This window comes from Polypterus senegalus, chromosome 9, assembly GCF_016835505.1.
Source record: "Polypterus senegalus isolate Bchr_013 chromosome 9, ASM1683550v1, whole genome shotgun sequence".
Classification (NCBI taxonomy): Eukaryota; Metazoa; Chordata; class Cladistia; order Polypteriformes; family Polypteridae; genus Polypterus; species Polypterus senegalus.
In genome coordinates this window covers 165373545-165398286 of record NC_053162.1, presented here as the reverse complement: position 1 = coordinate 165398286, position 24742 = coordinate 165373545, and positions in this window count along the sequence as shown.

Here is a 24742-nt window from a genome sequence, read left to right as displayed (position 1 = left end):
TCCATGTAAAGTGAGCAGTGAGAAAAGCACTATAAAAATATAAATATTATGATTATTATTGTTGATATTATTATTTAAATAGCATTTTACTCCCTGTATCTACATTTTCTAATCGTGATCAATCACAAAATTTCCTTCAATTAGTTAATCTAATTTTTAACCACAGTGGTTTTGATTGCTCAGTAGTCTCCTTTGAATGTTGCTACCTTTAAACTTCTTAGCTGCTTCAAATGTAAAGATGTGCGGCTTTCATATAAATCGTCAAGAAGTGACACAATTATCTCACGAGAAGGTAATACGTAAGAATTGACAGAACTTGCTATCTGCATGACGTCTCTCGGCCCTTTATCTCCAGCTATATTTAGAAGCCTGCTGCCTGATGCAGTTCATTTTTCAACCGAGGCAGCTAATGCTTTAAACTTTGTTTCATTCATACATTTGGGTCCAGTCAAATATTTATGCATTGTCTTCTGCACTCTTAAAACTAATTCTTGGTTCTGAGGTTCCTTGCTGAACCCTTGCTTGTCAAAGAACCCTTTCATTCTGTGAAGGGCTCTTTGTATATGGGACTGGTCCTTTGGACTTTGAAAAGGTTTCTAACAGAAATCTTTGATGTATAAAAGGTCACCTAGCTGGATACAGATCAAGAAATTTTGAACTTAATGTGTGTTATTGCATGCAGCCTGAGTTCTTATAAAATCAGGAACCCATTGGTATTTTTGCAAATCTGTTATCATCTATTCATAGATATTTAAAGAACCTTAACCTTACACCTCTTATGTCAAACACTATTTTAATGGTGGACAGGTTTCATAAGAGATTTTTGTGAATGTGCAATGGTGAAAAAGGGAGCTCAGTACAATTTAAACAAAAATTTGCGATCGAGACATTGAAGTGCCCAAGAAAGTAAGTTACATCATCCAGGCTGACTCAGCTACATAAATTATTCACTCTGTTATCAATATCTTAATAAGGAATCATTCTGAATGCTGGTGACGTTAAAGAAGGAATCAAGAATTCAGTAGGCATGTTCTATCCATGTATACTACAAGCTGGACCTCCTCTATCCAGATATTAATGACTTGACATATAAACCTGGGGTATAATCTGACCAGGTCAGACCTCATTTTATAGGCATCTCCAAGCCTCTCATTGGCAGCAGCAGCAGCTCTCTATTATCCAAGCCAGAATTGTTTGTGTGTTTTGGGGATTGTTATTTGTTTTGATTGTATTTGGGGTGGTGGGGACACTCATTCATTCATCCATTTTCCACCGCTTATCCGAAGTCGGGATACAACAGTCTTAGCAGTGAGGCCCAAATGTCCTTTTCAGGATCCAAGGCATTCCCAGACCATCTGGGAAATATAATCCTCTCAGCAAGCCCTGGGTCTTCCCCAGGGTTTCCCTTCAGCTGGTCATGTCCGAAAAACCTCCAGTCTTTATAATCAGCAAAAAAGACTGGTCACATAGAACTGGATGAAACAGGCCTAGCAAGAATATAAGATGGGCAGGACATGCATGGCTGATGGACAACTCAAGAACATCAAGAAGATAGAAAAGATGATTTCCAGTAGGAAGGAGAAGAGCAGGTAGGCCAAGGAAGAGGTGGAAAGATAGAAGAGTCAAGAGACAGAGGATCAAGGGAAATGAACCTGGAGGAAGTGGCACAGGATAGAGAGAAGTGGAGGAAGCTAATGGCCGGTGATGACAGAAGTAACTAATCTAACCTGTTACTGATCAAAATAAATAAGGGTTCTTTCCAGAACCTTCAGGGCAATGGTCCTTTTGGGAACTAAAAATGTCCCCCCTATGGAATCTTTCTCAAGAACTATGTACATTGACACCAATTTGCAATAGTGTGGAGCTGATTATAATGATTAAACATTAGTTTTTAATGGTGGCAAAATGCATGCTTTGCTTTTAATTAATGTTTATTTCCTTGATATTTCGATTCACAGCACTAAGTTTACATTGCATATTATATTTTTGTCTTTTGAACCATATGGGAAAGTGTTCTATATAGAAAATAACAATCATAAATTTTGCCTTTCTCAGGCATCATCAAAGGATTAGGTAAGATAGCAAAGAGTTTGCAACAACGGATGCATTAAAGGTCATTAAGGAAAATACAACGTTTTATACTTTTGAAATTAATCAAAAGCATTAACATTTTAATTTTGATAGTCCTCTTTTATAAACAACTTCTAAGAATTATTTTTATGTACTGGTATCCTGTACCACGCATCTTAAAATGCACAGCACACTTGACCTTCTGTAAAACAGCAGAAGATGAGGCCACATCAGGTTTCCCTCCTGTCAGTTAAGAACCAAAAGATGAGGCTACATTGGGCATCTACTCATCAAAGTGGGATAATTAAAAAGTAGAAAAATGTCACCTCATCTGACAAATGTCATTTTGTGAAGTAACATGCAGATGGTAGTCTTAGTGCTTGGAGTCAACAATATGAATCTATGAATCCCTCCTGCCTTATGTGAACAGCACATACTAGTGTGGTGTAATGGTATGGGAGAATGTTTTCTTGTCACCCATTAAGACTCTTAATACCAAACGAGCGCCACCTAAATGCCACATCGTACCTATTTATGGTTGCTGACCATGTGCATTCCTGTATGGCCACTGTAGCCAGTCTTCCAGGGTTTTGTGACAGACTATCATCTTGTGGTTTCCTTCCTTGTGCCCAGTGCTGATGAGAGAATCTCCAGCCTCCTGTGACTCTTAACTGAATGAAGTGAGTTTTACAGTGTTAGGCTATTATTAAATAACTAATGAATTAATTAAATTAATAAGTTAATCAATTAGATTTTATTTAAATTCTTTACTCCAGATGAGTAATGACGATAACAGCATCTTCTCTTTCAACCATGGTCTAGACCACATAGCACGCTGGCATCACTTCCAGTTCGGCCACACAGACAATTTAAACAGCAGACTCATGCGAAGTCGGTGTTCAGTTGTGAATCAGATTCCGAAGAGCATGAATCTCTGAGAAATGTTCAGTAAAAAGCTGTGGAAAAATGAGAGAGACACAAAAAATGTTTAGGGTTCCACCCCAGAAATCCAAATCATATTATGTGATATCATCTACTGTTAAATTCTGCTCTGTACTTGCAATATTTTTATTTTACTGTTATACTGTATTGAGGATTACTTGTGTTCGGTTCTGTGTATTGTATTGTCCCCCTTCTCTTTGACACCCACTGCATTCCCAACCTACCTCGGCAGGAGTCTCTCTTTGAACTGCGTTTCCCAAGGCTTCTTCCATTTTTTGGGAGTTTTTCCTTGTCTTCTTGGAGAGTCAAGGCTGTGGGGCTGTCAAGAGGCAGGGCCTGTTAAAGCCCATTGCTGCAGTTCTTGTGTGATTTTGAGCTATACAATAATAAATTGTATTGTATTGTATGTTCAAATCCTGACAGAAAAAAAGCACAGCAAAATAACTAAATATCAGTGCTGCTCAGTAGTCTCTTCAGACGGAGTCCAGAACGCACTGCCTAATGACAGAAAAGTGGCTGCTTTTATAGCTGCTGAGGGGGAAGGGGTGTGTCCAAGGGGCAGGAACCGGAAGTGAGGTCAGTGGTAGGGTGGGTTCTGGAAGAGGAGGTGGAGTTTGGCAGACTTCTGTTTGGAGGATCTGGAGGGGAGAGAGAAAAGGAGTTAGTGCTTCCCTTTAACATCTGATCCGGCGTACCCTGCTCACCTAACCCCATTAACTGCCTCCCATGCGCTCTTGTGTGACAAAGCTTACCTAAGAAGAGGCACCACTTGATTATTTTGTGTTACTTGGACTCTTTATTTACATACAGTTTGTGCACATTAAATGGGGTACCAGGTGACCCCCAGCCCTTTACCACCTCCCTCTTATTCTTTCCGGTATTCTAAGGGGCACTTGATCATAATGTGCCTGCACATCCTCCCTGCTTATGACTGGATTTTCCTCCCACTCCCCCAAAGATGTGCTGGTCTCTAAATTGTCTTGTATAGCTGCCCTGATCAGCATTATTTCATTCATTTTCTCCATTTCTGTTGGTTTGAGACTGTTTGCATGTAAATGACATATTGAAAGTCTTCAGTATTAATTAAATAGCTCCTGGCGCTGTGATGGCGGGGCGGAGCGCTACATTAAGCAAAGCCACTGCTGTTTTTCCTGTTGTCTTCCTTTCAGCCCATCCTGTCAACATAAATCAGCATAGCAGCACCCAGCAGCTGCCTTGATTGTCTCTGATACATCTTGTTAGTTACTAAAGGAGCTTATTTTTTTTGCTGAATTTGCGATCTGAAGACACTGTGAGTGATAGCTGCTACAGAAGTGTGAATCTAAGGCAAGATGCAATTTAGAGGTGGAAATGAGGGAGCTCGTTTAGTGAAGACTTCATTTGAATCAAGTCACCTCAAAAGTCTGGCCTTTTAAAACTAATTTCTGGTCTGAGGGGTACATCTGTCAGATTGCAAGAGAATTAGTGTAGGTGCTCAAGTTTAAAGCTTGCTTAATGTTATACAGTCATTGAATTTTTAATATATGTTTACCTTTCACAGAAACCCTCATCATAAGGTGCTTTAGAGACTAAGTAAGGGTTAGGGTTAGGGTTAGGTTAGCTTGAGGACAACAACTCTGTCCTTGATTATTGTGGAAGAAAAATTTGACTTATATGGGTCATATAGTTATTTAGCAGTAACATAGTTATTGTGCATAAGGTGTTTTGGTATGCTTTCCACATTAAAATATAATATCTATACTAGAAGTAGTATAAAAGGGTTAATAAATGTCAGAAACTTGTTCAAGTATATCAAGAAACCAGATAAAGGTCAAGTGAACAACAAAGAATAAGAAGGTTAGATTACACTGGTCTACAAAAAATATTTTTTGTTTGCTAGTGGGAACTTCAGAGCAGCTCTTTATTAAGTTTTTTACACCGAGTTCATATATGAAATCGGAATTAAACTAGCACATCAGGTTTTTGAAATGCACATTATTGACGTTTTGACACTTCTGAATATCAGTATATCAACACGATATCTGGAGTTTGGACTATGTCCCACCAAAATTGTTTTGATGTGTTTATTCTGAAAACAAACCAGAAGACGATACCAGAAACACGTTAAAGCATATTTATGTCAATTTACCTCGATAAAAAAATGAGGTCAGTGTGCTCCAAAATGTTTGAGGCACTCACTTTTGTGCTTGTACTGTACATCCGTCTCTCTTTGCAAGAACCAACATTAGTCTTCCATCATGCGTGGAGTGAGTTTTCCCCAATATCAATTTTCCATCACCTTTATATGTTAATGAAATCTTTCCCCATGCTCATCACTGACATCGCCCAGATTTGGTGGAAAAAAGTCGAGATGAGAATGTAATAAATGCATCTTCAGTGACATTCTGGCTCCCATAAGCTCATACACTTTCATCAGGTTCTCCACAATCTCAGCTGCTCTGTGAATGCCAAGAAAATTCTGGACAACCCACACAAATGCTTCCCATACTCCTGATTCAGTGGGCTTCAGTTTCCTTTTGAACTTATCGTCAAGCATCAGTTCACGGATTTCAGGAACAAGAAAAACACCTTCCTTAATTTTGTCTTCACTTTTCTCGAGACCAAACTTATTTCTTAAATACGTTGCCATTTCTGTCTATGGCCTTGACAGAATTTTCAAAGTAATGATGGAAATAACAAACAAAATGTCCTGAAATGCAATGCTATGTTTAACAGTAAAACCTCTACCTACCGCACTGTCATATCTGAGTTGTGTCATTATGCTTTAGAGTCATATAACACCTGGTAATCAGTAACAAATATTTTTTCTGCTAATTAAAAATTAATAATTTAAAAAAAAAATAATAACGACAAGGTAAACAACTCACAGCTGTTAGTAATGTGTGGAGAAATCATTTATCTCAATGGCATCCCTAGTGGAATTATCGGTTTTTATCAAAATGGTTATCCACTTTTACTGTCCAGTCACCCTAGTTGTCCAAGACCTGGAACATCATAATTAAAAAAACGGGACGTCTTGGACGAAAATGGTTTTCAGACTTAGAGTCAGCGGGTGAAACATGTTAAAATAAAGGTGAAAGGCTCCCAGTGGCAAAATGCTTGTTGACCAGTGTAATACTTTAATTGCCCTAAGGGAAAATGAAAATTTTATAGAAGCTCCAAAAAAAAAAAAAATGATATAAACAAACAACAACCCCCCCTCCACCCCCAAACACACATAAAAACTGACTTGGATGGCAATGAGCTGCTACCATCGGTACAGGCATCTAGATGATGTACCCAGTAAGACTTGATAGATGTCACACACACCAGAACTCATGAAGTATCGAAAAGTATTGTAAGGACCAAGAATATAGTGAAACGAGACTTTTATTTTGGGGAAGCTGGTTATACTCTCTGCTAGAAACATCTCATGTCATTTAATCAATCGGAGTAAATACTCAAATGGAGAAAGCCAATGGACCAATCAAGGTAAATGTTAGATGAATATGTAAGCATTAAAACAACACTGTTATGTAAATTTACTTATCTATAAATATAGCTCTCTGTCTTTATGCTGTGATGTGACCATTTCATCACAGGTTGCTGTGATGGAGTGTATCCTTCTTTATGAAGAGACAACGATAGTTAAAGATGCATTGAACAAGTTTCCTCCTGCCTGGTTCCTGAATCAAAGAAGTCCTAGGAGAGGACAAATTTCTTTCTTTAAGATTTCTTTCCAATTTCATTTCTTCCACAATATGTCACTTGTCCCCACACACACTCAGTGAATGATTGCTTTAAGCTTAGGGTTAACACAACGCAATTAAACAGACTACAAGATAACTCCAATAAGTGATGGCATTAAAACAACTATGCAAATGAATAGCGAGAGCTCTTTGGGAAGGCCAGCATTATGCAGGCATACCTGCCCAGCTGTGGTGGTTTAGGACTCCATATATTTGTGTGCTGGGTCAATTCCTTCCTCTGCCTCATGGTGTCACCCTCAGCGACTCAACCAACCTCTTAGCGCTCAAACTGTAAAAAAACGTGAAAACAGTTAAAAACACATCTTGTTCTTAACAAATTGCTATTTTCTGTTTGTTAAATATGATTCTTAAAATTTTATTTGTGTTTAATGGTACTTTTTTTTTAGAATTATTTACATAAGACTTGCTTTTAAAAGAATAAACTGTCTTCCCAGAGCTCTTTTGGAAAGCTATTGTGTGTTCTGTAACAGGAACAACAGGCAGGTGCAGTTAACTCATAGCTTACCAGAGGACCACGTGGCACTGACTCATAGGCATGACAATGTGAGAGAATTCTGGGATACATGCAAATAAGTTGGAGGAATGCTGGGAGATATGCATATATGAAGCACATATTAAAAAGGTAGCATTACTATTATAATATATATATTTAAGAATGAAGAGGATCTGTGAACTTTCTTTGACATTTCTGTCAGGCTAGCCATCCACAGAACTGCCCCTACGCTCATTAGAATCAAAGATGGTAACAACTAAGAAGTCGATGGACCACTTGCATGAATCATGATGTATGACTCTGATCTAAATCATTCAAGCTGGCTGGTTTTTCAAAAAATAAACATATGTTTAGAATTAAATTAACTTTGGGTATTGTCTCAAAGAAAGTATTTTCTTTTTTGCTGACACTAGTGATCTTACCATTCTGTAACAGCTGTGCTCATCCAGGTAAAATCCTTTCAAAGGCGGCCATCTGGAAGCAGGTTGTGTTCTGTAAATCAGGTCTCTTGGCCTCTGTTGAGGTATTCAGGTCCAGGAAAACTGTGGCTAGAGTACCATCAGCCATTGTTAAGGCATTTCAGAGGTTCAGCATTAACTTCTTTACAGAGGTTGCCAGTCCTTTTTAGGGATTCCAGGTTAGTATTGTGGGGTGTATATACAACACAAAAGTAATAATTTAGGCATTTCCAGGATTACCTTGTCAAGTCAAGTCAAGTTGGGGAGCATGCACTGGTACAGTGCGTTGCGCCCCCACTACACGGTGAAACAACTCCGGAAATGACCCTCTATCTGCCGCAGCCAGGTGTTACATGGGCGACCCCTTGGCCTGGTCCAGCCACTCGGGTTCCCAACAATGAGGATCTTATGAGCCAGATCACCCTTGGGGAAACGTGCCACATTGCCAAAGTGCAGTAACTGATGCTCCCTCACAATGCAGGTAATGCGCCTTATTCGGGACTCCATCAGCAACCGCTCATTCGACACAAAGTCAAACCAACGATACGCAAGGATTTACGGAGAGACACAGTACCAAAGGAGTCCAGTCTTTGTCTCAGGTCACTGGACAGCGCCCATGTCTCGCAACCATATAGCAAGACAGAAAGCACCAGGACTCTAAAGACTTGGACCCTCGTCCTTTTGCATAGATATCGGGAGCGCCACACACCCCTTTCCAGCAACCTCACGACCCCCATGCTCTCCTAATCCGTCTACTGACTTCACAAGAAGAGTCACCAGAGACATGAATGTCACTACCAAGGTAAGTAAACCTCTCAACAAGGTCAACACTCTCTCCACAAACAGACACACTGCTGATGGCCATGCCCAAGAGGTCATTAAAGGCCTGGATCTTGGTTTTTATCCTGGCCACTCGCAAGCCCAGACATTCAGACTCCTCACTCAGTCTCCCAAGCGTCCTGATCAGAGCCTCCATTGAAGATCACAGCATCGTCAGCAAAGTCAAGGTCTGTGAATCTTTCTTCACCGACAGATGCCCCACAGCCGCTGGACCCCATGACCTTGCCCAACACCCAGTCCATACAAGCATTGAACAGAGTAGGAGCAAGAACACACCCCTGACGAACTCCAGAATCAACTGGGAAAAACACAGACGTCCTGCCTCCACTCTCCACAGCACTCACAGTACCAGTGTACAGGCCAGCCATGATATCCAGCAACCTCTAGGGAATCCCGTGAACCCTCAGGATGTTCCACAGGGCAAATCGATCAACTGAGTCAGATGCTTTGCGAAAATCAACAAAGGCTGCACAGAAACTCTACCGATATTCGCGTTTGCGCTCTACGAGAACCCTCAGTACCAGACTGTGGTTGATGGTAGACTTCTTAGGGGTAAAACCAGACTGTTCCAGTCGCTGGTAGGTGAGCAAGTGATCATGGATCCTATTGAGGATGACCCTAGCAAGGACCTTACCCGGCACCGAGAGTAGTGCTATCCCCCTGTAGTTGCTACAATCCAAGCGATCACCCTTCCCTTTCCCAGTTGGAGACTGGCATCATTACCTTGCCCACCAATAAGAAAGTGTCTTTTTGTTTACAAGATAAAACACCTTGCAAGTAACCTTGTATAAACACTTCAGCCAAATGCACAATAATCACAATACAAAAGGATTTAAAATGAAAGATCTAGGTTAACGATTCATTCTCTAATCTATAGAACCCCTTCTGCAGAGACTGTCGGCACATGGTGCTCAAGAAAACAGATGCAGATGAGAAGCAGCCCAAGACCATTTCAGAATGTCAGTGAAAATGAACTTTGCAGCACCATGGGAAAAAAACATTTGTCATATCGCCACTGTCGTGCAGAGACCTTTCAAGATAACTGAACTTCTGTTTAGAAAATATCATGCTTGACATAAATAAATATTTTAGAAGCATTGGAAAATATGTGAAATTTTAAAAAATAAAAACACAACAAACAGTGAGGTGGCACAGTTTCTTAGGGCTTTGTGATGTTGCCCCTCAGTTTAGGACATCGCAGTCTGTCGTTCTCCCTCTCTTGTCTGTGTGCACCGCTCTGATTTTCATTCCGCATCTCAGTGGCATTCTGATTATGTTGATGGGCAACAGTGATTTGGCCTGGCATGAGTGTGCCCCAGAATTCCTGTCTTGTGCTTGCTGCTGTTGGGACAGGCTCCAATATGACATGACACTGACTTCCTGTAAAAGGCTTTACACAATCACTAGAAGGATAGATGGATGTTCTTCAAGTGGAGGATTCAAATGACAGGCAAAATACTTGTGATTTACATTAGGTTAATTAATTGTTATATTTTTTACATTTTCAGAGAATTTCAATTAGAATACATGAAGAAATCAACATACTTAAAACAGCAATTTGGGGACATGGTAAGCTAGATGACAGGCCACCACGGGGCTCACTACGCCACCCTCACATGGCGTCAATTTAGAGTCACCAATTCACATAACACGCTCATCTTTGTGATGGAGGAGGAACACTAAGGTGAAGACAGGACAATTAGATCGATGCGCTCTGAATGGATGAAACAAAGTTAGAGATGTTTGGACACAATGGCAGATGTCATGTTTGATGAAAAACAAAATCTAGCCTTTGACCAAAAGAATCTCCTACCAATTGTAAAGCAAGATAAGGGAAATGTTATGGTTTGGGGCTGCTTTTCTACCCCTGGTTGTCCAGCTTGCTTTTATGAACACCACCTTTAAATTTTATATTGTATAACATATTACTTGAGGATACTGTATCTTTCAAAAAAGCTGAAGATGGATCTCTTACTCAACATTTCAGAAAAGGAGTGGAAGGCAGCCATGCACAGAAATTCACTCGAGCTCCATATGCAGAAAGCATTTGATTATTAAACTTGAAATCTTTTTTCGAGCACATCTGTCTCATGTTAAATTGTCCAAAATGTTTCCAGGGCAACCTGAGAACGTTGCAATCGAGCTCCAGCCTCATTGGACCACATGCTTTTGGCGTATACCAAATTAACATAATTCTCGACAAAAATTTTAAATGCCTTTCAAACAGCCTTGGCATCACAATCCCTTCTAATCCATTAACAGCTGTGTTTGGTGGACTCCCTGGTGGGCTTAAAGTGGAGAAGGACAAACAAACTGTAATGGCCTTTACTTCACTATTAGCATGTAGACTTATCTTGCTCAATTGGAAGAATCCTAATGACTTTTATGTTAATGGGTAACTGATGTTATATCCATCCATCCATTTTCCAACCCGCTGAATCCGAACACAGGGTCACGGGGGTCTGCTGGAGCCAATCCCAGCCAACACAGGGCACAAGGCAGGGTGCCAACCCACCGAAGCTGATGTTATATACTATTTAGAATTGGAAAAAATCAAATTCTCACTTAGAGGTTTTTCTCGCCGTTTTTTCTACTCTTGAAGTTTTACTCTGGCTGTTGGCCTAGCTGTATTTCTCATGGATGGGGGTTGATTTGAACTTAGTTTTGTTAAGTTTGATTTGCTTGTGTGGAATGTTACTTACTTTTAATAAATTCAATAAAATGTTAAAAAGAAAAGCAGAAGATGAACCATAATGTGAAATCTGCCACAAGACAGAGTTTACATGTGCTTCAATAATCCAATCCTTGACAGAAGCTTGGGTTCTAAAATTCCATGCAAAACTTTATTTTGATAAAAGAAATCAGTTTATTGGCCTCTGAGAAACCTGATTAACAGAGGTAGATATCTCCACGAATAATCCGATTAGGTGGCCATGTAAACCCATAACCAGGTTACTGTTATTGATTTTGTTGTCTGTGCATGTCCATTGCACTCCATTTTTGAGTGTTTAGATTTACTAACATTAGATCAAAGAGGGGGGTGGTAGAGATCCCCCGTGGAGTTTCGAGCGTCAAGATTTACTAATATTAGATCGGAGGTACGGGTCCTCCTGTTGGGTTTTGAGGATCCATGTTTCTCTAACATTAGATTAGAGAGATGGGTTCCCTCTGGGATTTTCAAGTATCTTGATTTATTAACATTAGATCAAAGAGTGGGGTGATGAAGAATCCCCCTTGGAGTTTAGAGCATTAGACTGGAGGCGTGGGTCCTGCCGTGGGTTTATAGCGTCCATGTTTAACTAACTTTAGACTGGAGGACAAGGAACTCACTCTGGGAGTTTTGAGTCTCTAGATGTACTAACATTAGATTGGAGAGGTGGGTGGGGGAGATTTTCCCTTGGACTTTCGAGTCAGATTTGCCAACATTAGGTCGGAGGCACAGGTTCCCCTTGGAATTTTTTGACGTCCAGACAGGACATGACAGAATTTTTCATCTGAACTGTTATCTGAAAATTGTTAACAATGGCTAAAAATACAAGACTGGCAGTAGGGAAACACTGATCTAGTGGCTGTTTCTGAAGACTCCGATGGTTTGGATGGCTCTGCTCTTTGCAACACCTATGATGCTAAAAAAAGCCTCCATATCCTACTCAACTGGCTGCCAGCAAACTTGCCAACCCTGTTTGTGGCACTGCTTCAATAGCTTCTGCCACTTAGCAAGCTTCCTCTCATATGTCTCTTCCAAGCAGTTTTCCCAGGACACTGTCAATTCAGTCATGACCAGTTGTTTTGAGGCCTCTTGATAGAATGTCTAACAGGAGGCAGTGATGCTGTTATTACGTGGGCCTGAATTTTGAGTTGCTTGCCCAGGTTAGCTTTTAGCTGCTGGTCTTGTGCAGTAGTGAGCAGACCTGCTGTTCTTGGCTGTGATCCTCTGTTTTCATGATGGCCAAGTGTTTCCTAACAGTCCACTGGAGTTTGCTGGCAGACATTATTTCCAACTGTTTTCCACACTTTGTCGTGTTGGCAGTGGTAGTATCCTTCTCCCAGAATGTTTGATCAACTTCTATGGATGTGTTATAGTGCTCCTCTCTTAGCGCAGAGGTAGTAAGAAGGTGTTTCAATTTTGCCCCAAATGTGGAGGTTTGCTGTGCTTGGTCGGACATCATAGACAGGCTGGACCAAAAACGTTACATCCTGGAGTTCTGCCTGCCAAATTTCAGAACACAAGACCTTTGGTGTTAATGCATTCTCCTACCATGTCCATGTCCCATGCTGTTTCAGTCCCGTCATGCTGCTGGCACTCTTCTCCTCCATGCCTACTCACACCTCAGAAACTCCATGCATTGCTAGTGATGTATTGAGCAGATCATCGGACCCAAAGATCTGCTAATTTCCCAAGTATCCCCACAACAGCTTAGGTTTCCATATAATAAGATTCTCCCGAGGGTGGCTACTCCATTTTCCCTGAATGACCAGATGGCAGCGCCGTCTCTCTCTCCCCATCTCTCTTTTCTCCTCCCTCTTTATAGGGCTGAGGGTGGAGGTTAGCTGCTCATTTCTGTTCAGTCACTGCATCAGCAGATTACTTCTGGGAGTTCCTCCAGTTTATAAGCGTTTATCGGGGAGTTATTAGGAGCAGTGGCGCATACAGATTCTCCTTTGGGTGTTTAAATGTTAATTCAAATTTGTCAGCATTTATGGTAATTTTTGAATACTGGCTTGGATTGCAAGGTTTTTTTTTTAAAAAAAGCAACTCATGAAAGTCATCCAGGCAAATGCTTGAATTGCCAAGCTAAGCAGACCAAGCCGAGTGCAGAAAGGGGGCTGGGAAGAGGAATACGGAGACGGTCGTTGCTCAGATTGCTCCCTGGAGGCCTGGGCTTTATTAAAGCACATTTTTACAGAGTCAGAGTGAGAAGGTTCTTCTACTTCGCGAGCACCATGGCTCACTAGTGGGAATTGTATTCTGTCCCTTATCTTATTTCTTTATTTATTTGTTGTTGTTGTTGTTTTTTTTTTTTTTTGCCTTGCAGTTAACAAAGGACTGCCTTCCACACCTTCTGAACGCTCAAAAAGACTAATTTGTTTTGTGGGAGGGAGACGTGAGAAATAACCGAAACGAGATCTGACAGTAGTGTTGACACTACAGAGGAAGAACAAAAGCAACACTAAATTTCATTAGAGGTTATGTTGTGGATTTTCTAATTTGGTTCCTGTCAAAGTTATTTTTTTAACAAGAGACTGTTTTTTAAATAGGAAAAATGAAGACGCGCCCTGTGGTTTTGTGGATATGCTAACATCGGTACTTGGCTCTCTGTCTTCTCCTGGGAATGTCTAGCAGGCAGAGGAGGAAGGCTGGCAAGTTGTGTAAATGTATTGTTTGAAACTACGGAGACTCTGCTTATTGAAGTCCATGTCACATTATGCAATGCGATCTTCAGTCGTAGCTTTTATTTACATCAGCTTAGTGAGCCGCAGGCAGTCTGCGGTGTGCTCCTAATGTGACATGCCAGGCGACTCACTCCAACTAGTCCATGACCGATTTTGCCTTTAATCACTGAGACAGGCTACGTCTGCTGCAGAATTGACAACCAATAAGTGCTCATCCAGGAAGTCATCTTCTTCTTCCTCTTTATCTTTTCCCACTTCTATGTGAGGTCAATGTGCTTGATGAGCCTTCTCCACACAGCTCGGTCCTGCACCTCCGCCATAGTCAGACCCCTTTCCTTTATATCTTCTTTTACTTTATCAATCCATCCCCACTTTTGCCTCCCTCTCTTTCCCTTCCCCTGTGCCATTCATATAATGTAGCGATGAGGAATAAGGAACCTGTGTGTTTTGAACCTCGCAAACAGCTTGTCTGTCTGATGTGTCATGTCTTCTGTGCTAAAACATAAAAAAAGGTCTGAACTAGTCATAACGGTTAACCCTTTGTACGGTGCTGGCTGCATCAGGTAGCGTGGTATTGGCTGTCTCATAAAGGGGTCAGCACGACTGTGCTGGGAGGTTGGCACGCAGATGGTGAATGTGACATGGGCAGTGATTTTCAGTGTTAGTAATTGACTTGGTCAAGTGACGAGATCTGGGACTGCAGTTGGCAAATCTGACATATTTACGTTTATTATGGGGCAAAGAGACGTCAGCTTTAGCCGATCACAAAATTGTACAGACAACTTGCCATCACACTCTTTAAAACATTTAAAATCAAAGACTTGTGGAAAAGCTGACCTCCAGAGAGTATACCCTTGCTCGATTTGTTGTAGGCATGGATGAATTCAGTTTAAAATTGTGCAAGCGATCATCATGGTGGTTCAGGGATTGACACTACTAGATATGAACCTCATCCTAGTCACTGTCAGTCTTGTTTTGTCTCTGGGGCTTTTCCTTCAGGATTTTTCTGTATTTCTAAAAACCTTTAGTTCAGATTGGTTTGTGTATCTTAACTTGTCCACTAAAGTCAGGCATACATCATATGCTTTTTAAAAATCGTGGTCAAGTGCCTACTCACTTGGAAAAAGTTGCCCTTCCAAAATTCCAGTGCGGATTCAGATCCTGCTATAGGGTTGTGGAAAAAAATTCCTCTATTTTCAAAGAAGTCATTGTCTGAGAGCAGATGAAAATGCAGAACAAGTCTTTATTTGCACATAGATATGCACAAAAGTCTCAGTCCATGGAGTGAGCAATCAATAAAACCATTCATTCTCTTTTATACTTTTCTGTTACTTACCTTATCTAATCCATCACGTTATCTGACTCTTAATATACGGGATTTAGCCAACTGACTACAGCCACCAGGAACTTCATATACATTTCGATTCTTCCATTAATCTAAGCACTGCTTCATTATTGGGGGGGTCCTCCGGGTTTTCCCATTGATCTTATTGCCGCTTCATAATAATGGTGTTTGGGCTTTCTCACTAGTTTATTCTTGCTTTTTAAGGGGGTGTTCATTACTCATTTACTTCATTTTAGCCTTATTAATTACCTTGATGATTCCTCTTAAGATGAGGCAAACCTCACATGCTCAAGCTTTAAGTTGAGTTTAGTTAACCTTTTACTTACCTTCAGTCCTTTCCCTTATGCTTTTAATAATCCACTGATACAACTTCATTGAAATATATACTTGTATTAAATTAGATCATAAATTATCATGTATTGTTTAAAAATATTTGATAAAAATTCTATAATAGCACTGAAACAGCCGTATTAAAAGATAACAATGACCTCCTCCTAAGTTCTGATGCTGGAGATCCTGCCATTCTCGTACTGCTGAATGTTGTCTCAGCTTTTGATACTGTGGATCATGCCATTCTTATATTCCACCTTGAGCAGTATGTAGGCCTCCAAGGTAATGTTCTTAAATGGTTTAAATCTTATCTAAGCAATTGGAGTTCTTCTGTTCACTTGGGTGAGTTCTCATCCTCTTTAGCCCCTCTTACAGGGTTCCATCCTTGGACCACTTCTCTTTTTGATATGCATGTTACCTTTACGCTCCATTGTTAAAATGTATGGCTTCTCCCTTAACTGCTATGCTGATGACACAGATTTATTTGCCACTAAATTCAAAGCAGAATGAGACAATACAGATCCTCCACATATGCTTGAATAATATTAAATCAGGGATGGAAACGCATTTTCTTAAACTAAATAATAAAACTGAGATTGTGGTGTTTAAACGCTCAGAAACCTTGAGTGTCTTTGATGTTGCTCTTGGACCCCTTGCCATAAAGCTTCAGATAGGTGTGATTTTTGACAGCTCATTCAAACTTGACAAACAGATAAACTTGGTGGTTAAATGGAACTTTTTTCAGCTGAGACTTTCAGGTTAGGTAACAGCTTTTATTTCTTTACGTGATTTTGAAAAGGCATTTATAATGCTTTAATAACATCTTGTTTGGACTATGTGAATTTCCCCTTGGGATTAATAAAGTATCTATCTATCTATCTATCTATCTATCTATCTATCTATCTATCTATCTATCTATCTATCTATCTATCTATCTATATATCTATCTATCTATCTATCTATCTATCTATCTATCTATCTATCTATCTATCTATCTATCTATCTATCTATCTATCTATCTATCTATCTATCTATCTATCTATCTATCTATCTATCTATCTATCTATCTTGTATTTCTTTGTATGTAGGCGTTGATCAGGCCTTATTATGACTCCTACAACTAGTCCAGAATGCTGCTGCTCACTTATTGACTCGGCTCTGGTAAGTGTGACCATATTTCACTAACACTGACTTCACTGCCATTGGCTCCAGCAGACCCCTGTGACCCTGTGTTAGGATATAGCGGGTTGGATAATGACTGACTGACTGACTTTGCTCCATTGGCTTCCATTCTGCTTTAGAATTGATTTTAAACACCTTTTACTTGTTTTTCAACTTCTTCACTTGTATATGCCAACAAGAGCACTGCAGTTTACTAGCCAGATACTCTTACTTGTGCCGAAGTTGAAGTTGAAGCAAAGGGGGGAATCAGGCTTTTGGGGCGGCAGCTCCTTTATTCTGGAATGGCTTGCCTTATTATATTAGGTCTACTCAAACACTGGCCATTTTTAAGTCATCATTAAAGTCTTATCTCTTCTCTGTGGCATTTGACACTGCAAGCGGATGACATTATGTTTGTATATGTTGGCTCATGTACAGTACATTCATGATTAGAAATATGTATGCATGGCTGTGGGTATTTTGAGTTTATATATATATATATATATATATATATATATATATATATATATAGGGTTCCTCCCTACTCACTTCGCTCACCAACCCCCCTTCTTGCTTCACTTGTCAGCCACTTCGTGTCTCTGCTGCTCGTGTTGTGAAGAGAGGGGCTGAACGCACTCCAAGGAGATGCAATGGCTCCTCCGAAACCCCCTCTTCAACGGTGATATAATTGGAAACAAATAGGGTTTTTTTTACCTCCTCTTTGCTTGATCAGTTACTGTCTTGCTGCTGCTGCCTTGCTGTGTAATCTGCATCTTGCGCAGCGCACTGAACATTTAAAAGCCTGTATAGCAGCTGTCTTACTCTTTGTCTTTTATTTCTGGCCCCGGGTGTGGTTAAAACTCTTGGCACAAAGTCTCGTCTCACAGGACGTGAGTTCCTGATGTTTTTTAGTTTATAATTTAAAAACAGAATAAGAATCTGAAACTCTAACAAAATCACATTAAAGTTTGATAAATTCTGAAAAAAACGATACCAAACATATATGTGTATGTTTTAAAATAAGCCTGATTTAAAGCGTGACAAAATATCTGACATAAAAAAGTCACCGTTGCACTTTTAGGCTTAGGATTTTATACATACTGAGTAGATATAAAATCCAACCTCTGTCTGTATATATGTCTGTCCGCTTTTCACAAGAGAACTACTTAATGGAATTAGATCAGATGTTTTTCTAAGGTTTGATTGAATATTCTGGTTGATTTTGCATCTTCTCTCATCGCGCTAAATATCATAGTTCGCTTGCGGTTCGCTTTGCACTAATCTGAGAGACAGTCTGCGAGTCGATGGGGACAGGGCCCTCCTCACTCATGTGCCAGCCTCCGTTCAAGTCGCTCTACCTCTCGCCACGTGTTGGAGTGTACCTTGCCTCCACTTAGCTAGCAGTACTGCTTGTTCAGCAGACATTATCACCTAGAGAGTGTTAAGGAGTAACGCTTGATGTTTTTGAGAGAGAGATCAGTGCTGTTTTAAAGGGTACCTGCTCATTGGGATGTCACGGTGGCGCGCTCTTCTCCTCACGTGGGGGATGCTCTCCCATCAGAGCCAAACACAATCAGATACAGTGCCAGCCTTTGACGTTGGAGTGTACCTATCTTCTGACTGGCCAGAATTTCATTTTTTAAATGATTTTTAAAGTTTATCCTGTTTCACTATTATGTTGCTGGAGCCTCGGGGACAGCTAGTATATATATATATATCGGGCTACAAATTCTACGTTTGTGAAATCCATACTTTCTCTGCAAAGAATTATTTGTTTTTTTAAGTCCTTGAAATGATTTTGTTATCATGGCACTGATTTGTGCTTAAAATAGACCTTTTCTGCCAAAGTAATGAAGAGCTTCCTGTTTAAACGGGGCTGCGAGACGTGAACTCAGCTCTTCAGCGCACCTCATTTGATTTTTCCAGCAAACAAATTTTCAAAACACGCTGTATTTTACGACTCTAATCAGAGTCAGAGTAATAATTATGTTGGCGTTGTCATTTTACATCTAATTTAAACAGTGACCGTTGTTAATACCCAGCCGTCATTACTCTGTTTGCCAATAGATGTCAGAAGGACGGATGCCAAAACCGAACTGCCCAATGATAGATTTCGACGTACCAAGCAAATGGCGATACGTTCTAAATTACTTACGGTTCTGGAGCTGTCGAAGGATTTAAGTCAGTCAACAATATTAGTCCTGGAAATTACGCCCCACCAAACCAACGTTCCAAAAACCAACCAAACTTACTGTTATCTGCTTGAACCAACACCGACTTACTATACTTGGCCGTCCAGCAGCGTCACTGAAGCATTCGGACGTTCTTAGCCAGTCATGCAATATTGCATCCGCGTTTGCCACATTATGTTCTAACTACAGAGGCAGAGTCCCATTGCATGGTTCTAACTTGTATTGAGTCAAGGTATTGACGCGAACACCATACATACGGATAGTATCAAATTATATATAAGGATACATCTATTATATAAAAAAAATCTTGGGTCGAGATGTGATCATCTTAGAGAGACACTTTGAAATGCAGCGAAACTTCTTGCACATTATGCCAAGACGAGGAAGTGAGACAAAAGGACAGCTGCTGCACAGGCTTTTAAATGATTGATGCACAGCGTGACATGCAGATCATGCAGCTTAGTAGCAGCTAGCAGCAAACCAGCAGCTGATCTGTCCACATCTTAGTATGCGTTCAACCCCCCCCCTTCACAACACGAGCAGCAGAGCACACCCCCGGGGGTGGGGCTTGTGGGGTTGGCGAGCGAAGCGAGTAGAGGACACAGCCCCCTAGTATGTATTAATTGTAATTCTTTTACCCTTTCTTGTACAGCACTTTGGGTAGTTTTGGCTGTTGTAAATGTGCTTTATGAATAAAGGTTGACTTGACTTGACTAATACTGCATGAGAGATTGACCAGTCGTATATTATGGCTGCTCAGTCTATATGTGTACATGGACACAAGGGAGAATTCCACCCATTGACGGTTTGCAACAAAACTTTACTCATGTAAAAAATAAAAATAGAAAAAACAATATGGCCACACTCTTTACAAAATGTCAACACAGAAAAGTGCTGTGTTGCTGACTCTTCTACTCTGTTCTGAAACTTCAAAGAAAAGACAAAGGTGTAACTGGAGATTCAGATGGTTGCAGCATAGACAGTACAGTCTGTCTATTTTACAGAGAGATTTGGAGGTATGTAATCTGTGCAATTTACCATTGTGTGTGTTCATTTTTGGGTTCTTCCAGTAAACGTTTCCTAAGATACTTTTGTCACTGCCATTTAGTTGGATGATAGTTAGTTTTTTGAAATCAAAAAGATTAAAATGAGATTGAAAACGGCAGTACCCAATGTAGAATGTCCAGCCACTTTAACACAACATACTAAAATATAAAACCAAACATTTGAAATTTGATGGCAACATCACAAAATCAGTTGGTGAGACTCCTCACAATACAAGACAGCTGACTTAAATTTCTAACTTGACAGAACGCTCTTCCCGTTGTACACCAGATAGATAGATAGATAGATACAATAGATAGATAGATAGATAGATATGAAAGGCACTATATAATAGATAGATAGATAGATAGATAGATAGATCTTTATTGTCATTGTCACTTTTACAAAGGAACAATGAAATTGAAAGTGCAGTCGACTCAATGTGAGGCATAAGAGTTACAAAGACAAGAAAAGAGAAAATAATAACAGATCGAATAGTAATAAAAGTACTTTACAAAATATACAAATTGCACTTGTTGACTTAAGGTCTATATTGCACATTGGGAGAGAATACAATACAATACAATACAGTTTATTTTTGTATAGCCCAAAATCACACAGGAAGTGCCGCAATGGGCTTTAACAGGCCCTGCCTTTTGACAGCCCCCCAGCCTTGACTCTCTGAGAAGACAAGGAAAAACTCCCAATAAAACCTTGTAGGGAAAAATGGAAGAAACCTCGGGAAAGGCAGTTCAAAGAGAGACCCCTTTCCAGGTAGGTTGGGCGTGCAGTAGGTGTCAAAAGTAGGGGGTCAATACAATACAATATACACAACAGAACAATTCCTTAAGACAGCATAATAAAAATTTTAGAATTACGGTTTAACAGTAGATGATATGACATAATTAGGTTTGGATATTTTTAGAGTCCTGGAGACCTCATCCATCTAGCTGCATCTCCATTTGGCCATGCCACGGCTGAAACATTGCTCCGATGAAAGGACCCCTCTTTCCCATGATTCCTGTGATCCTCCATCAGGGATGACTTTACCATAGGCAGGCAAACAACTTGGCAGGTGGGCGTGGCACCAATGGCCACATTTGGGTACCGAGAAAAGAAACAGAATAGGTGAGGGTTAGTATTCAAATATAATTATCATGTTACTTATGTTATAGTGCTAATGACTAACAACAGAGATGCAGTATGTACAGTTAATCAGCAGCTCTAGTCAGGATATGCTAAACTGAAGTAGTGAGTCTTCAGCCGGGATTTAAAGGCTGAGACCGAGGGGGCATCTCTTATGGAAGCAGGAAGACCATTCCACAGTTTAGGGGCCCTGTAACTAAAAGCTCGACCTCCCACTGTTATTTTATTAATCCTTGGAATCCTAAGCAGACCGGCATCTTGAGATCTTAATGTGCTCAGGTTTGTAAGTCATGATAAGTTCATATAAGTAAGTCGGACCTTGGCCATTTAATGCTTTATATGTTAAAAGGAGGATTTTGAAATCTGCCCTAAATTTAACTGGGAGCCAGTGTAAAGATTTAAGAACTGGGGTTATGTGTTCATATTTTCTTGTTCTTGTAATAATTCTTGCAGCGCATTTTGGATTAACTGGAGGCTGTATAGAGAACAGTTTGAACAGCCAGTGAACACCGCATTGCAGTAGTCAATCCTACTAGAGATAAATGCATGAATTAATTTCTCACAATCCTGTTTATTTAGAAAGCGCCTTAATTTCCTAATATTTTTAAGATGGAAAAACAGGTTTTGGACGACTTTGTAATATGCGCTTTAAATGACATGCTAGAGTCAAAGATAACTCCTAGATTGCGGGCTGATTCAGTAAAATTAATTGGGATTCCAACTGAGTTAAATGACGACAAAATATTGCTGTGATCAGCGTCATTCCCTCCAACAATTAACATCTCTGTTTTATCTGTATTTAAAGACAAGTAGTTCTCATTCATCCATTCCTTTAATTCACTAACACAACTAATTAAAGACAACATCGGAGAAACTTCATTTGATTTAAATGAAAGGTATAACTGGGTGTCATCTGCATACGAGTGAAAATTAACATTATGTTTCCTAATGAGAGATCCCAGTGGAAGCATGTAAAGTGAAAACAGTAAAGGTCCCAGTACTGAGCCCTGCGGGACACCATATTGAACTTCTGTGTATAATGATGGAGTACTGTCAGCACATTTCTGTACATACTGGAATCGATTTGATAAATAAGAACTGAACCAAGCGAGCACGGGCCTGTAAGCCCAACATCGCTTTCTAGCCTGTGCAGTAAAATAGAATGGTCAATGGTGTCAAATGCTGCACTTAAGTCCAACAACATAATTACAGTGGAATTTCCTTCATCAGAGGATATCAGAATGTCATTTACAACCCGTGTTAGTGCCGTTTCTGTACTATGACCAGTGCAAAGCCAGACTGGAATTTCTCAAATAAATTGTAATGCGTAAGGTGTGACTGAAGCTGACTGGCGACTACTTTCTCTAGTATTTTAGAGAGAAATGGTAAATTTGAAATAGGCCTATAGTTATTTAGTATGTGTGGGTCTAGGTCTGACTTTTTAAGTAAAGGTTTAATGACTGACACTTTTAGTGCATCAGGTACTGTGCCATGCAATAATGAACTATTGATAATGTTTAGAATGGTGCTACAAGAACATCCATTGCACTTTTACTAGTTTTGTTGGCACTGGATCTAGGGAACAAGTAGTGGGCTTCATTTTCGAAATTAAAGTTAAGACTTCCTGCTCAGTTACAGGATTAAAATTATTAAAGTGCTGAATGCAATGTGAGACAGGGTCTGCTAAGCTAGTATTTGGTTTGTACTGTGATGCTGAGATCTGGGATCTTATATTTTTAATTTTCTCATTGAAGAAGTTCATAAAGTCTGTACTGCTAATATCTGTTGGTATTTTGCACTGTTGATCTGAATTCCCATTTGTTAATTTAGCCACTGCTCTAAAAAGTACCCTAGGATTTTTATTATTGCTATCTATTAATGTAGAATAGTATTCTGAGCGAGCTTTAAAGAGGGCCTTTTTATATTTATTAACACTCTCTGTCCATGCAATTTGAAAGACATGTAGCTTTGTTGTTCTCCATCTGCGCTCCAGTTTTCGACACTCTAATTTAAGAGCTCGAGTATTTTCATTAAACCAGGGAGAGTTTCTATGTGCTTTGATCACTTTTGTTTTTAGGGGAGCCACTGTGTCCAGAGCATCTCTCAAGGTCACATTATAATGTGATATTAGCTGATCTAAATTGTTTTCCACGTTTACATTTGATGTTAGCTGATCTAAATGGTTTTCCACAATTACACTCGACTTACTCAAGGTATCTATAAATTTTGAAGCAGAATTACAATCTAGATGTCGCACTGTCTTTGTTTTAATCTGAGTGCTGGCATGGGCAGAACTAAATCAAACGTAATTAAGAAGTGATCGGAAATAACTACATTTAATGGAGTAATATTTAAATTTTGAATTTCAACTTTGTAAGTTATAATTAAATCTAATGTATGGTTATGATTATGAGTTGGACCTTTGACAATCTGACAAAATCCTACTGAATTTAACAAATAAGTAAAACATTTGCTAAAAGTGTCAGTTTCCACATCGATGTGTACATTAAAACCCCCCATCAGAACTACGTGATCATAATTTATTGCCAAATCAGACAGAAGGTTGCTAAATTCAGTATTCAGAATGATATGGAGCAGTTTTATTCTGAGTTCAGGGCCATAACAGCTTTTGGATAAAAGTTGTTTTTAAGACGGTTTGTCCTGGTTTTCATTGCTCTGTATCTCTTGCCCGATGGCAAAAGCTGGAAGAGGCAATGTCCGGGATGTGATGAAACCTGTGAAATGTCTATTGCTTTTTTGCGCCATCGGGAGGTGTAGATTTGTTCTAGAGTGGGGAGGGTACAAACAATTGTTCTCTCCGTTGTCCTGATGACCCTGTGGAGTGTTTTCCTTTCTGAGGAAGTGCAGCTGCTGTACCACACACAGTCCGTATGTGAGCACACTCTTGATGGAACAGAGATAAAAGGCGTGGAGCAGATTTTTGGGGAGATGGTTCTTTCTGAGGATTCTCAGAAAATACAATCTCTGCGGCACCTTCTTCAGCAGCTCCTTGATGTTGACGCTCCAGGTCAGGTCATCCTCCAGCTCAATGCTCAGAAACCTGAACACCGGGACCCTCTCCACACAGACCCTGCCCAATCCTAAGAATCAATCAGATATGGCAATCACAGTCATTCTGGGTGACAAACAATGGCTGATAAAGGGCTGACTCAGAAAACCAATTGGCAACTATCCATCAGCTTAAAATCATGTCAAGATCACACAGTGTATGTCTGGCTTAAGAGTGAGTGGCCAGCTCAGGCTTGGTTAAAGCCTCATAACAGAACCTCACTTATATAAGGTTTAAAAATGAATAGATGGTTAAAAACTGTAAACTATGGCAAGGATTCTATTTTGCTTGTGAGAAGTAAAGCCAGGCACTATCTTCTTTGCCCATCATCTGTTTTTACTTTCCGCTAGCCACCTTGGAGTATCAATAAAGCCTCATTCCTTTCTTCTGCGTCATTCTGTACGCTGCTATTCTCTATGGTTGGTCTAATGTAAGTAGTTCTTTTTATTATAACTGCCAATTCACTGACTAATTTTGCTGTAAGTAGCTCTTGACATTCAGTGACTTG